Raw genomic sequence first — 13,087 nt, forward strand, 5'->3', positions numbered from 1 at the left:
GCACACACCCCACTGCCCACGGCTAGAACCGCGTCCTCAGGCCCTGGTCCTGCCCTGTGCCCTCTGGAGGCCTCAGGGGACAAGACGAGGGCCAGGAGAGTGACTGGGTACCCCTAAGGACCTGACCTAGAGGAGTGTCATGGGCTCCGAGGGGAGGGAGGGAGGGACCCGGGATTCTCCAACCATGGATCACTTCACCTGGCTTGGTCACCTCTGTCATTCTCAGCCCCTGGCATAGACTCTGGCCCCATGGACAGCTGGTCACATTGTCACTGATGGGGACCCCTCTGCCCTACGGTGCCCCCAGTCCACACACCCCCCCCCAGCACGTGCTGGTCTGAGGGCTCAAGAAGCCGGGTCAGGAAGATGGGGGTCCCCTCAGGGACTGGTTGCTCTCAGCCTGGGCCCTTCCCAAGTCAGAGGGATGGAGCAAGTGGGCTCCCCACCTGGACAAGGGCTCCGCCTCTCTGAGTGGTGGAAGATGGGTAATACCCCCACCCTGAAGTCCAGGTCCTGCGAGGGAGGGTTGGGTAGAGGGATTCTAGTACAGGCATCGCAAAACAACTACCTTGCAAGAGCTGAACTGACCTTTCTTGCATGAGGAAGTCCACTTAATAAGGGATTGAAGCTTTCTGTGCTTTTTCTGATTACAAACAGAATTATTTCAAGGGAGAATTCAAGCTAGTTAAAATTGACCAGCCGTCCTGCCTGCCTCTGCCCTAGGTGGTGGCAAGCACAGATGCAGGGGCGACTCAGCACCTGTGACCCAGGCCTTCCACGCGTTCAGCGGGGGCTGAAGTCTCAGCCAGTGTTTCCTGCCAGCTGCCCTATCTCAGATGCCCTGCACCAACGGAGACAAGTCAAGAGCACGGCCCAGGTGTCCACCAGTGTCCCAGGAGGCCACAGACTCACAGAGGCCTGCACCACTCCATGAGAGAGGCTAGGCCAGACCTCGCAGGCGATCATACACAGCTAGCAGGCTGGAATGGGGGAGATGGGCCAGATGCAGGGGGCAGATCAGACAGCACCCTGGAGCCTGCCCCAGCCTGGGGCTGTGGCTCCACACCGACCGGTACTAGGGAACGAGCACCCTGGGATGCAGGGCGCTGGATGAAGCTGCTCCCCTGTCTGCGATGCCCTCCCCTCCCCCATCCCGTAGACTCGGGTTCCTGCACCCCACTTCCATGGAGCTCCTCCGTGCCCCAGGGCAAACTCCCGAGGCCTACAGGCTGCCCACGCATCCCCATTAGAGGGAGTGCCTGAGAGGCAGGGCCTTGGCTTCCGTTCCCCGTGCACAGTGCCGTGGCCCACACAGGGCACATGGTCTGCTGGCGCAGGTGGTTTCAGGCAGGTAGTGAGAAGGGGGTTAGGAGAGTCCCAGAGGGGCCATCATGCTGGGACCCCACGCTGCTGCTCCCACATTCATCCTGTCCTGGCACCTGCTGGGCACACTGGACCCCCCTGTGCAGAGCTGTCTCCCCTGCTGAGAGCCGGCTGCTCCTCTTCTCTCCAGAGAGGTCATCAGAGACGCTTCAAAGGTCATCAGAGACGCTTCAAAGGTCATCAGAGACTCTTGGCTGCCCCTCCCCCCACCAGATCCAGGCTGGCATTAGTGGTTGCTATGGTGTGTGGATCACAGAAGAAGGGACGTTCTGGGAACTCCAGGGCCAGAACTTAAGAGATGGGCAGCTCTGGCTTGTTGCTGTGCAGAGCTGCTTTTTCACGGACAAGGAGAAGCCACGTGGGTGGCCCTGGGGTTAGAGGTCACCTCGACATTCCTCCAGCTGCACTGAGGTCCTGGCTGAGTCGGGGCCAGCCTCCCCCAGGATGGTGAGGAAGGACACGTATTTGCTGTATACGCCACTAGGTCTGGGTGCAGGGGTGTGAGGGTGTGATGTTCCCAGGAAGACAGGAGGGGCTCTCCCTGTGGAAGGATGAGCTTGAGAGGGGAAGGTGGGACGGTGGAGGCTGGGTAAGGGGACACCCTGGACAGGTGGGTTAGGGTCAGTGCTCATGACAGTGGGTGCTGCCCTAGGATGTTGCTGTTTGATCCACAAGCAATCTGCCCTTAAGAGGGGGACAGGCTGTAGTCTGGATCCCTCCAGGGATGGAAGCCCCTACTCACAAAACAGCCAGCTCCTCTGGGCCAAGCTGATGACGTTTGGGAGGCCAGCTGCAGCCTTCGGGCCTCAGGGCAGAGAGAACAGGCCAGGCCCAGGGGATTTCCTGAGCTCACAGGCTAGAACCATCTCCTCCCCACATGGATGGATCCAGAAACCCACCTGAGGGTCTCCCAGCCAGCCCTCCTCCTGTTCCCCTGAAGCCCCAGCTGCCCTCGGTTCAGCTCACACACCCTTGAGAACAGGTCCAATCAGCTTATATAGGAACCCGCCCCAAGCTCGAAAACCCTCAGGGAGCTTCGAGTTTTCCGTCTGAAGCTGAAGGGGATAACTGCCCTGCCTCATTCTCAGGTCAGAGGTGAGGATTGAGGTCAAAGAGGCTTCTCTGTGCTGAGATTCATAGGCACTGGGGGATGGAGGTGGAGATGGTGGAGGTGGAGGTGCTGGAGGTGAGGATGGTGGAGGTGGACATGGTGGAGATGGCGATGGACATGGTGGCGATGGAGATGGCAGAGCTGGAGATGGTGCAGACGGTGGTAGAGGTAGAGATGGAAATGGTGCGGGTGGAGACGGTACAGTGGAGATGGAGGTGGAGATGGGGAGGACCCAGATGGCCATGGCAGGCCCAGAGTAGCCATCATGCCTGTCGGCCTCGTCTGGCTCCCCCTTGCGGCACAGCCTCTCTGAGCAGGTGGCGTCTGCATTGGGAAGGCAAGGCCAGCAGACCCCACCTTCTCCAGCAGGCCTGCAGGCAGCTCCCCGAGGGTCCTCTCCTCACCCCTGCCTGGCCACGGGCCACCAGATGGGAAAAGAGCAGTGTGTTGATTGAGGAGGGGCCCCTGCGGGGTCCAGGGACCCATGCCAGGTCCTCTGGGAAACACAGGCACTGGACGAGCACAAGGCCCTCCCCTGCGGCTCACGGTAGGCTCAGGCCCCGTGGAGTAGGCTGAGCCCTGAAGGGTGAGCGCAAGTGGTCTTATTCCCCTGCGAGCGGCCTGGCAGCCAGTGCCACCCAGAGACCAGCTCAGACGAGCTGGTCATGGGGTGGGGAGAACCCCTGCCCCTAGGGGAGAGGACAGGGCTCACTGCTGGATCCCACAGGGGCTGCTCCCCGTCTGTACTGCCGGGCCCCAGGGTCTGAGACCCCAGAGAGGAAGCAGCCGCTCCTGCACCTGCGTCTTCTCACGTGTGACACGGGGACGCTCGGTTCCCACGCCCACGTATGATGCGCCCAGGCAGCGCCTGGCCTCTGACTCACTCCTCCTGAGGGTGCGGCCCCCCGCCGCCGGGGTCTGCTGACCAGGCATCCCTACAGCTGCGATCCTGCGTTCCTTCGTAGGCCACCCAGTCTCCGTTCACAGTCCTCTATATCAAACTCTCCCATGCCAATTACTGTGTGGCTTCTCTATCCTGATCCAGCCCTGACTGACACAGTATTCTCATGATATTTATTCAATAATTTTTCTTGTAATGGCTTTAGGAGCAAATTCTCTCGACAGTAAAGGAGCTTCTTCTCTAAGTGGAGGGTTTGTGAGCAAATGGGATCAGAGAAACACGGGGCGTATCGGCTCCACGCATCTCGCCCAGGAGCCAGCATGAGAGGAGCCGAGGCTCCTTCTGGGAGACTCCCCTCAAAACCCAGACGGTGGGAGACTTGGCTGGACAGGCCGGCGGAGCGGGGCAGGTGCACGGGTACTTGGCGCCCCCTGCCGGTGAAACATTGTCTCTCCATCCTCAGCGAAGCGCCAGACGTGACCCCCGCAAGTGATGCGGCAGAGGGTCTGTATACAAAGTAGGGGCGGCAGGGAGATCCCCCTCGGCCGGCCGGGAGAGGGACCTGACCCTCAGCTGTTTCCCAGGGCCCAGAACTCAACTCTCTGTGTTGCTGTTGTTGTTTTTGTCGTTGTCGTTGTAAAACACACATCACATAAAATTTACCATCCTAACCACTTTCAAGTGTACAGTTCAGGGGCATTAAGCGAACTCACATGTTGTGCTACCAACACCACCATCCATATACTGAACTTTTCATCTTCCCAAACTCTGCCCCCATTAAACAGTAATTCCCCTTGTCCTCTCCCGCAGCCCCTGGCAACCACCATTCTACTTTCTGCCTCTATGAATCTGCCTGCCAATGCAGGGGACGTGAGTTCGATCCCTGCTCCAGGAAGATCCCACATTCCGTGGAGCAACTAAGCCCATGCGCCACAACTACTGAAGCCTGCGCACCCTAGAACCCGCATGCCCCAACTACTGAGCCCGCGTGCTACAACTACTAAAGCCCGCGCACCTAGAGCCCGTGCTCCACAGCAATGAGAAGCCCGTGCACCACAACGAAGAGAAGCCCCCGCTCGCCTCAACTAGAGAAAGCCCTCACCCAGCAATGAAGACCCAACGCAGCCAAAAATAAATTTTTAAAAACAAGAAACGTGGGTGACCTCAGAAGCTGAGAGCCAGTGAGGAAGGGGGACCTCAGTCCTACAACCGCAAGGAAGTAAATTCTGCCAGTGACACAAACAAGCAAGGAAATGGATCCTCCCCTGGAGTCTCCAGGAAGAAGGGGGCCCTGAGACACCCTGATTGTAGCCCAAGGGACCCAAACTGGACTTCTGACCTACAGAACTATAAGAGGATAAGTGTGTGGATTTAAGTTGCTGCGTTTGTGGTCAGTGGCACGGCAGCTCCGGAAAGCTCATCCACCCTAAAACAAATACAGTAAGTCCCCTACGTATGAACGAGTTCCGTTCCGAGAGCGCATTCGTAAGTCCAATTTGTTCACAAGTCTAACAAAGTCAGCCTAGGTACTCAGCTACACAATCGGCTATGTAGTGCTGTGCTGTAATAGGTTTATAATACTTTTCACACAGATAATACATAAAAACAAACACACACAAAAAATAAACATTTTTAATCTTACAGCGCTGTACCTTGAAAAGTACAGCAGTGCAGTACAACAGCTGGCACACAGGGGCTGGCATCGAGTGAACAGGCAAGAACGTTATTGACTGGAGGAGGGAGAGGAGGTGGGAGATGGTAGAGCTGAAGGATCGCCAGCAATAGGAGACGGAGGGCAAGCTGCAATTTCGCTCATGCCTGACGTTGATGGAACACACGTTCACATCTTTGAAAGTTCACAGCTTGAAGGTTCGTATGTAGGGGACTTACTGTACAGCTCACATCTTGCCTTGGGCTCCCTGAAACAGACCCCGACACCAGGAGCCGGCATGAAACCAACGTGAGTGGTTTCTGGGGAGGCCCAGGGGAGTGGGGTTCACTTGAGGTGGGAGAGGCGAGAGAGGGCGCAGGGGAGGAAGAGGAGGTCCAACCCCAGAGGAGTGTGGGCCAGGCCAAAAGCAGTGAAGCCCCCAGGGGGGGCTCAGGGAATGTCCGTTTTATTTTGCGTGCAGTAGGCCTGCTCTGCAGAGCTGATTAGATGGCACTTTCAGCAGGCCCCTCTAACCACAGGGAGGGCACAGCCGACAGATGCTGACAGGACTCCAGAAAGGATGGACAGAGTGAGAGAGAGTGACGAGTCAAGGACGGCTGCCCAGGGAGTGCCCCGGCGGTCCAGTGGTTAGGGCTCCACGCTTCCACCGCAGGGGGCACAGGTTCGATCCCTGGTCAGGGAACTAAGATGCCACATGCCGTGCGGTGAGGCCAAAAAAAACCAACCAAACAAACAAAACCCAAAAACAACCACAACAACGAAACACAATTTTTTAAAAAAAAGATGGCTGCCCAGGACGGCAGCTCAAACCCCCAGTGGGTGCTGGTGGCGGTCCCTGAGTGGGGAGAAGAAAGATGTGGGCTGGCGGGAAGGGGTCTGCTTGAGCCCTGCAGGGGAATGTCCCCAGGCAGGTCCATGCCTGGGCCTGGAGCCCGGGGGGCAGGTTGGGTGGAGAAACAGGCCTATAGGCCTTTGGCATCCAGATGGCATCTGAAGCCAAAGGAAAGCACGAGATTCCCAGGTAAAGTGTAGAGTGAAGAGAAAACGAGCCCAGACAGAGGTTTGGGCGCTCTGACGCTGAGGTGTTCCTGGAGCACCATTTCTGAACCACCCAGACCCCGGTCCTGTCACTCGAGTTTCTAGAAAACACAGGCTTTGGAGCCAGCCCTCTCGGCTGGAAACCTCAGGCTGAGGGTCCATGAAGTGAGCACATCGCCACGTCGCTGAAACTCTGAGCTTCAGGATTTTACCTTGAAGATGGAGCGCAGGGTCCATGCAGAGCTGCAGTGGTACCCACGTGAGCCGGGCCGTGTGCTCTGACCCTCCCTCCACGCCATGCCGCACCACACACACTGCCGAGCGATAGCAGAATTCAAGGAACTGAACAAATTGAACAAAAGGACAGGGCCTTAAACAGGCAGCATTTAAAATCAAGGAGGAAAGAGTGGGCTTGGAGCAATCTGTCAGCTTTGAGGGAAATTAATTACATTAATTCCTGACCTGATACACATTTGCACACATATGATTTCCAATGAACCAAAAGAACTTAACGTTAAAAAATCCATCAGAGTATTACTAAAACTACAGAAGGATGTGTTTATAACTCTGGGCTAGATTAGTCCGGGTTATAGCAAGAAGGCATAAAGTAGCGCACAATTCTGACCACATAAAATTTTACATATTTCACAAGACAAAAAAATACCATAGATTGGTAATAAAAACAACCTAATGAAAGGAAGTATTTGCAACACACAGAATTCATATCCAACAGGTAAGAGGAATGTCTACAAATCAGTAACAGCCTGACAGGAAAATGCACGGGCCACAGAGTATGAACAAGCAGGGCACAGGAGACGATGAAACGGGGGTAACATAAAATGCGGTCACCTCGCTAGTAATGAGGGAGACAAAATTCAAACAGGTGTAAATTCTGATGCCATCAGCGTGCCTGACATCCACAGAACAAGCGTGGCTGGCTGAGGGCTGCTGCCGAGCACCAAGCCACAAGGCCCGCTCCAGGGTGCTGGAAGGAGATGGACGCTGGCCACTTCAGGAGTGACCCTGCCAGGACAAAATAGGAGGCCATCTCCTGCCCCACCCCCTCCAGTCCCCCTCTGACGCCTCCTACTGCAGAATCTAACAGGAAGCCAGCTGGCAACGCGGCCTCGGAGATGTGGCTCTCGGATCCCTCGCTCTGTGTGACTATTTGGGTTTAATTACCCGCAGTGAAACAAATTACAGATTCAGGTCCTCAGTTGCACTAGTCACGCTAGTACTCAAGAGCCTCCTGTGGCCGCATACTGGACATACTTCCACCGCTGGAGAAAGTTCTGGGGAGCAGTGCTGCCCAAATCATAGGGGCGGGCAGGCTGGTGGCAGTCCACGATGGCACTCTTGTCCTCACAATGTCTCCTGAGGGCAGAGACGGGAGCCGTCTCCCCAGACCTCCCTTCTCAGGCTTGAGAAATGTACGCATTGCGGAGGTGCTCCCCACTTCCCTGGGGACCAGCAGAGAGACCGCCACACTCACCACCTGCCTCGGCCATCCCCCTCTACTCCTCCCCTACAATCACCTCTATCACCACGTCCAGACAGGGGTGGGACATACATGACCACTGCCCATCCATCCATTCACTCAGCAGGTATACACTGGAAAAGTCCCACCATAAACAAGCTTTCCTTTTCCAGCTGGACCCTGACAGATATTCCGGCTGAAGTTCACATTAGTGATGGCAGACCTGAGCCTTCAATAACATGACCTACTTACCTGATCAATGACCTGATTTGCATGAAGTCCCTCTGTAGCACATGGTGGAGCCTGGCTTGTCCAACTGCCCTGGCTTCAAATCTCGGCCCTGCTCTCCTACACACCCCTGTGGCTGAAATGAAAGAATGGTTGTCTGTCTCCTGTGGGAAGCATGCTCCTTGAACAGTGCCAAGTCAAAAGTATGCACCCAATGTATACCTGCTGAATGAACAGATGGATGGGTGGTGGTCATGCATGTCCCACCCTCTCTGGCTGGCAGATCACTCAGCCTGCCAAAGCTGGTGAGCAAGAGAGCCATTACATCTGCATTTTGAGAAGCGGTTAGGAGGACGGACCCTGAGGCACAAGGTCACAGGGAGAGGGAGGTAGGAGAGAGTGAGGAGTGGAAGTGACGTATTTAGGGATAACATTGGCAGGACTTGGCCAGAAGCCCCCAGGGTTCTGGCCAGGCTTGGTGGTGGAGGTGCAGGCTTAGCAGGAGAGGGGCTGGCCGGAGCTCAGAGGAGAAACAGGGCTGCCTGGGGATGGGCCGTGCAGAAGCCCCAGCAAAGCAGAGGGCTCGGCCACGTGCCTTCAGGACCTCGCCATTTAGAGGCTGGTTGCAGGAGGTTAAGCCTCCCGCCAGGCACAAAGGAGGGGCTGCCAGGCCAGGAGCGCCTGGTGTCACAGTGGGCACAAGAGGACCACACATCACGGGGAGCAGGACGATGAGGGCTAGGGATGCCCACAGAGGTCGGCAGAATCCTGGCAGGAGTGGATTCAGAGGCGGCCGGGTCTGCTCTCCCTGCACTGAGCCTGGAGGGGAGAGCTGTGTGCAGTCTCTCCAGCCACAAGGGACCTCTGCTCCTCTCTCCAGGCGTCTCCGTGCCCTCGCTGTCCACTTAGGACGCTGACTTTTCTTATTCTTGGAAACCACCATTTCCTTCGCACTTAGCCTCGGGGGCCCTCCTCCATGTCTGCTCCCCTGGATGACTGTGCCTTGTCTCCGCCTGGCTCTGCCCCCAGCTTCACACACCAAGATCCAGCTCTGGAGTCGTCTCCTCTGAGCAGCTATCCCTGGCTCCTTCTCTGACACCCCCTCCCACTCCTGGGCTCAGGGGTCTCTGTGGTTACAGCTCTCCGCCGCGACATCTGGTAGCCCCAAGCCACCCGCTCCGCAGCCTGGGAAACGGGTTTTGCCATCAAGTGCTGGAATAGAACTGTCTTTGCCGAACTTAATGAAACTGCCCGGCAGCATGAGCAGTGGAGAACACTGGTCTGCGGAGAGATGGAGCCCAAATGCCGGTTCTTCCTCTGGTCTAGCTGCATGCTTCCCCCACCTCTGTGCGATCCACGGTTTCTCCTTTCGTTACCGAGTCCAAGCTCGCTCAGCTCACCGCACGACAGGCCAAAAAATCAGAGACAGGTGTTGAGGCAGGGAATACGACTTTATTCGGAAAGCAGGCAGATCGAGAAGATGGCAGATTAAAGTCTCAAAATAACCATCTTATCGGGGTTTGGATGCCAGTTTCTTTTATAGCACAGAGAGCGGGAGGAGATGAGGAAGTAAAGTAAAAAAGCCATAAGTTTTGCAGATATCACCTGGAATGACCAGCCTCGGGGAGGGAAGGAGTTAATTTCTTCTTTCTTGCAGCCATCCACAGGTGGACAGGGCGGGATGTTTGCCTGAACAAAGGCACTTTGGTTTAACATTCAGGCAGAGGGGCGGGGTTCCCAGAGGCAGGCCATTGTGTAGAGACAGTATCCTTTTAGTGAACAAAAGCGGCGGAAAGCAAAGGTTAAAGTAAAAGGAACAGATCCAACATGTCAAATTTGGCTCTTCCTGTTACACTTTGGCTGTGCAAACTGCTTTTTAATTTTTTAGATGAGATTCATGTAAAATAATAGAACGTGGAAGACGCCAAATTGTTTTTAATTAATTTGTTATGATCACGCTACCACTCGGTAATTGTAAAACTGTCTTTTAAAGTTAAAGAGTGACATCAGAAACATGGTGGAGTGGAAAACTACCTTTGTCCTTCCCCTTGGATCTATACCTGGTAAAACGTCCACAGCTCAGCAAAGGCTCCTCTGCCCAACACAGCAGGACGGGGAATGTCCACACATCAGTACATCTAAAGGTGGGTGAACTGAAATAGAGAAGACAGAACCGTGGGAACAGTGGAATGGGTGCCTGCCTGCAGTCCCAGCCCTCTGACCACGGCAGCTGAGCCCACAGCTTCAGAGAACCCAGGAGCAGCAGCAGAAGGGGCACATATGACTCAGGCGTCCCAGCTGCACCGGCACCCGTGGCCACAGGTAACTGGGCAGCAGTGGCAGTGAGGGCTGGGGGACCATCCTCCCAGCCGCTGAGGCGCCCACGACACGCCCCCATCCGCAGTGGTGGGGCCCGGGAACCTTAAAACACCAGACACAGGAGAGGTGCCCCGTGGACCCTGGCTCCCTTCCCCTCGTCTTCCCTCCTCCACAGGGAGCCTGTGTCTCCGGGGATCCCAGACATAAGGAAAGAGCCCACCATCCCAGGGATGACAGCAGCCCTGGCAGAAACAAGGCAGCAATGACCCCAGAGGCACAAGAAATGACAATGAAGGCACAGAGCCACACTTTTTACAGAGACGACGAAGCTGGAAAGTGCACTGAAATAGAACCAGAGGCAGCTCAGCTAAGAGAAACCAAAAACTTGTGTGATAGCGCCACCTACTGGAAAATAAAAGAAAGGACTCTTAACTCCCAACCTGTCCAGCCTCAAATGTACCAGCAAAGGAACAGTTCATCAAACAACACGAAGAACCGCAGTAACACTACACAAAAAGAAAATGACAATTCTCCAGACACCAAACTTAAAGTCATGAAACATTGTGATCTGACAGCGAATTCAGATAGCTGTCATCAAGAAACTCAGAGAGGGCTTCCCTGGTGGCGCAGTGGTCGGGAGTCCGCCTGCCGAGGCAGGAGACACGGGTTCGTGCCCCGGTCTGGGAGGATCCCACGTGCCGCGGAGCGGCTGTGCTCCGCAACGGGAGAGGCCACAGCAGTGAGAGGCTCGTGTACCTCAAAAAAAAAAAAAAAAGAAACTCAGAGATACAAGAAAAGTCAGAAAGGCAGTTTAACGAGCTCAGGAATAAAAATGATGAACAGAAGGTACACTTTACCAAAAAGACCGAAACTCTCAAAAGGAACCAAAGAGAAATTCTGGAGCTGAAGACCTCAATAAATGAGATGAAGAGAGTATTAGCACTGGAAATGGAGCAGACCATATGGAAGATAGAATTAGTGAGCTCCAAGATAGAAGATAGAAATCTAACAATAATACAAGTAAAAGAGGAAAGAGAAATAAGATATTCCTTTAAATGAGGAAATCCTACAAGAGATATCTTTTAGGAAGGGCAATATTAGCATAATGGGTATCCCAGAAGGAGAAGAGAGGGAGAAGGGAGCTTATTTAAAGAAATAATAGCTGAACAATTCCCAAATTTGGGGAAGGAACTGGATACACAAGCCCATGAAGTTACAAGAACACCTAATTACCTCAACGCAAGAAGACTTTCTTTGAGACACATTATATTAAAATTGCCAAAAGTCAAGGAAAAAGAAAGAATTTAAAGCCAGCCAGGGAAAAAATGGTAATCTACAAAGGAACCCAAATTAGGCTATCAGCAGATTTCTCAGCAGAAACCCTACAGGCCAGAGGGAGCGGAGTGACATTCTCAAAATACTGAAAGATAAAAATTGTCACTCAAGAATACTCTATACAGGGACTTCCCTGGTGGCGCAGTGGTTGGGAATCCGCCTGCCAATGCAGGGCACAGGGGTTTGATCCCTGGTCCGGGAAGATCCCACATGCTGCAGGGCGACTGAGCCCACGTGCCACAGCTGCTGAGCCTGCGCGCCACAACTACTGAAGCCCGCACGCCTGAAGCCTGTGCTCCGCAGCAAGAGAGGCCACCTCAATGAGAAGCCCATGCACTGCAACAAAGTGTAGCCCCCGCTCACCGCAACTAGAGAAAGCCTGCGTGCAGCAGTGAAGACCCAACACAAAAATAAAATAATTTAATTTTTTTAAAAAAAGGAAAAAAAAAAAAAAAAAGGAATACCCTATACAGCAAATTTGTCATTCAAAAATGAAGGAGAAATAAAGACTTTCCCAGACAAAGGTGAGGGAATTCACCACTAGACCTGCTTTACAAGAAATGCTGAAAGGAACTCTTCTACTAAAAACAAAACAGCAAAAATACACAAAACTTTGAGCAAGGAGCCTCCCTGGTGGTGGAGTGGTTGAGAGTCCGCCTGCCGATGCAGGGGACACAGGTTCGTGCCCCGATCTGGGAGGATCCCACGTGCTGCAGAGCAGCTGGGCCCGTGAGCCATGGCCGCTGAGCCTTGCGCGTCCAGAGCCTGTGCTCTGCAACGGGAGAGGCCACAACAGTGAGAGGCCCACGTACCGCAAAAAAAAAAAAAAAAAAAAAAGGAAAGCAGAAAAACAGCTATAGCTATCTCATTTTCAGGTATAAGTAACAAACTTACAACAAAAAAAGGGATAATTTGAGACAATGAAAACATAAAAGGGGAAGAAGAAAAGGATGAAACTCATATAGGTAAATGAAAATAAGATACTATCAGCAGAAAAAGGACTGTTTTAGACTCACAGACATAGAAAACAAACTTTTGGTTACCAAAGGGGAAAGGGGGGAGGGGAGGATAAGTTAGGAGTTTGGGATTAACAGATACACACTACTACGTATAACATAGATAAACAACAAGGACCTGCTGTACAGCACAGGGAACTATAATCAATATCTTGTAATAACCTATAACGGAAAAGAATCTGAAAAGGAATATATGTAACTGAATCGCTTTGCTGTACACCTGAAACTAGCAAAACGTAAATCAACTATACTTCAATTTTAAAAGGTTGGGGGGAGATGAGATTAGGAGGCTAGCTTTGATGCTGTATTTCCATAATAATTTACACAAGTTTTTTTTTATAAATTTATTTATTTTGGCTGCATTCGTTCTTCATTGCTGCACGCAGGCTTTCTCTAGTTGCAGTGAGCGGGGGCTGCTCTTTGTTGCAGTGCATGGGCTTCTCATCGTGGTGGCTTCTCTTGTTGTGGAGCACGGGCTCTAGGCACAAGGACTCAGTAGTTGTGGCACACGGGCTTCAGTAGTTGTGGCTCACAGGCTCCAGAGAGCAGGCTCAGTAGTTACGGCGCACGGGCTTAGTTGCTCCGCAGCATGTGGGATCTTCCCGGC

Source organism: Phocoena phocoena, chromosome 9 (assembly GCF_963924675.1).
Source record: "Phocoena phocoena chromosome 9, mPhoPho1.1, whole genome shotgun sequence".
In the NCBI taxonomy this organism is placed as follows: Eukaryota; Metazoa; Chordata; class Mammalia; order Artiodactyla; family Phocoenidae; genus Phocoena; species Phocoena phocoena.